We start from the raw sequence: 3,101 nt of genomic DNA, 5'->3' as shown, positions 1-3,101 counted from the left end.
ACCATGACAAATGCTATTCGGTGAATACTTATGAATGTCTGTGAAAGTATTAAGATGATTTGTGCACTGCAAGAATTATCGATTGCATAATTTATTCACAATGAATAATTCAAACATCAGTAGATGCAAATAATATAATCAGGTAGCATAGGTCCAGCACAACTGCACGTCAAGCAATTATTGTATGCATACATAAAAAGTGTAAACTTTTTCCTGATGTTTAGCTTGTAATAGCAATAATGAATTTAGGGGTACAAGGTTTTTAAAGGACTAACCTCTTCTCCCCTAGCTAGTCATTAGTCCCATTAGTATCATTTTTAACTGTTCCTTATTTAATTTCCTTACTTAAAAATTAGTTTGACAAGGTCTTTCTTTTTAAGTCATTTTAACTAACCTCTATAGTCATTTTTACTCCTGGTGAGCATGGCTTAGCATCCTTGATCATGTTACCTATTAGATCCTCCTTAACTTATGGGACTTGATTCTCAGAAATGCAGAACTGCCGCTCCCATTGAAGTCAACAGGAACTGAGTGCACTCTGTACTTTTGAAGTTAGGGTTCATACTCATTTAGGTAGAGATGATTATTTGCTTACATTTCAAATTACTGTGCTAATGTACAGTTCAGAAACATCTTTCCACTATTGTGGTAGTTTCAGTTGACTGCAGTGATTTTGCTACCTGACTTGAATTCCTGATGCAGAGGTCTTGACTTTGGAATTCACTCCCTGTTGCAATGTGCAAGAACTGGAGTTTTGTAACCTATGGGCCTGGTGCTCGACACACACATTCACCTGGCCCTTTGATTTGGGTTGGTAACTGGGTAAACATTCATCCACAAAGGAGTGGAAAAAGTGGTGATCTGTTTAAATTGCAATAGTTATTTATTGTTTTACATATTTTAGATGCACCCAGATAGTGACCGATATTGCACCCATCAAACAAAACGTTAAACTACATTCCCCCCCCCCCTTTTTTTTTTTTAACATTACATGAATCTAGTTTTGCTGACAGGTAGCTCTGAAGATTGAAGATCTCTATTTAGGAACAGAACTCCTACAGCACAGTCAGCAGTGTAACTTTCTCCACAGTGTCTCCCCAATGGACACAAGCCTGAACTGACCTCTCAGGGTCAGCACTGGTAAATCCCCAGCAGTGATGGTGTGATTATAATAAAAATCATTCAAATCTAAATAGTTTTGAAGCTCAAAAAAGTTCCATTCACCCCTTAATGGTAAAATCCTGAACTAATACCCCAGGCACCATAATCCAAAAACCAGAGCATGCCTAAAAAACCTCCTAAATGTCAGATATGCCGGGGTTCCCCATGTATGCTGTGCATTCAAAAACAACTCTACTGGGCAGCCCCAAAGCCTGTGTAAAATCAAAGCAGTGGGGTTGGAACCCTTAACCCCTGCTGCTGCTGGCCGTGTGTTGGAGTTCCCCACTGCTATTAATGCTAGGAGAGCAGGGTAGGGCTACTACTCCTTCCTCTTATACATTTGACTCCAGTGTGAGTTTGGTCTGTGTAAGGCCTGAAGCCCCAGTGAAAATGAGCAAAATTCATTTCTGCTGTAAGCCTGTGGAGTTGTACCTGAACCTAATATGTAGGATGATCTGTTTAGCGACCACCTTTTTAAAAAATATTATTATACAGACAAAATATGTTCATCATTCCATGTTCAATCAAAAACGGGGGTTATGTAAAGTGATATAACACACACCACACCAAAGATGTGGATGACTCACTGCCCTTATGCAAACTAAGTTGTATAAGCCTGTTTTTCACAGCAGTTTAAAAAACCCCATAAACAATGCGTTGAAGTTCTCAGTTATGAAAGTTAAAAATGTTTAATAAAAGCAGAACTCACTCAGCTTTTTCAGGGTCCCTCACACCCACATCTGGTGCAGTGTTTACTAACTACTTAAAATAGAAAGTTGGAACTTAATACACCCTTACATTTATCATAGTATTTAAGAATCTATCCAAACACTAAGCATCACTGAATTGGAATTCACTTCAAACAAAACAGCCCTGTAAATAGTCAGATCATCAGTTTTACATTTGCAGAGAATGTAATTGTATCCACTGAGATTCCACACCTACTCCAGCTAAGGGTATATCTACACTACGGGATTAATCCGAATTTATATAATTCGAATTTTGGAAACAGATTGTATAAAGTCTAATGTATGCGGCCACACTAAGCACATTAATTCGGCGCTGTGCGTCCATGTACCAGGGCTAGCATCGATTTCCAGAGCGTTGCACTGTGAGTAGTTATCCCATAGCTATCCCATAGTTCCCGCAGTCTCCCGCACCCATTGGAATTCTGGGTTGAGATCCCAGTGCCTGATGGGGCAAAAAACATTATCGCAGGTGGTTCTGGGTACAGCCTCACCCCTCCCTCCATGAAAGCAACAGCAGACAACCATTTCACGCCTTTTTTCCTGGGTGAACACTGCAGACTCCATACCATGGCAAGCATGGAGCCCGCTCAGCTCAAGACAGCAGTCATGAACATTGTTAACACCTTGCGCGTTCTCGTGCAGTTTATGGTGAGCCAGGACCAGAAAAACGAGGAGAGGAGGAGGCGGCGACAGCAGCGCAGCGACAAGAGGGATGAGGACATGGACATGGACACGGAATTCTCTCAAACCACGGGCCCCGGTACTTTGGAGATCATGTTGTTAATGGGGCAGGTTCTATCCATGGAACGCCGATTCTGGGCCCGGGAAACAAACACAGACTGGTGGGACCGCATAGTGTTGCAGGTGTGGGACGATTCCCAGTGGCTGCGAAACTTTCGCATGCGTAAGGGCACTTTCATGGAACTTTGTGACTTGCTGTCCCCTGCCCTGAAGCGCCAGAATACCAAGATGAGAGCAGCCCTCACAGTTGAGAAGCGAGTGGCGATAGCCCTGTGGAAGCTTGCAACGCCAGACAGCTACCGGTCAGTCGGGAATCAATTTGGAGTGGGCAAATCTACTGTGGGGGCTGCTGTGATGCAAGTAGCCAAAGCAATCACTGAGCTTCTGCTACAAAAGGTAGTGACTCTGGGAAATGTGCAGGTCATAGTGGATGGCTTTGCTGCAATGGGA

The sequence above is a fragment of the Chrysemys picta genome, chromosome 6 (genome assembly GCF_011386835.1).
Source record: "Chrysemys picta bellii isolate R12L10 chromosome 6, ASM1138683v2, whole genome shotgun sequence".
NCBI lineage: Eukaryota > Metazoa > Chordata > Testudines > Emydidae > Chrysemys > Chrysemys picta.
This window is presented reverse-complemented; position numbering follows the sequence as displayed.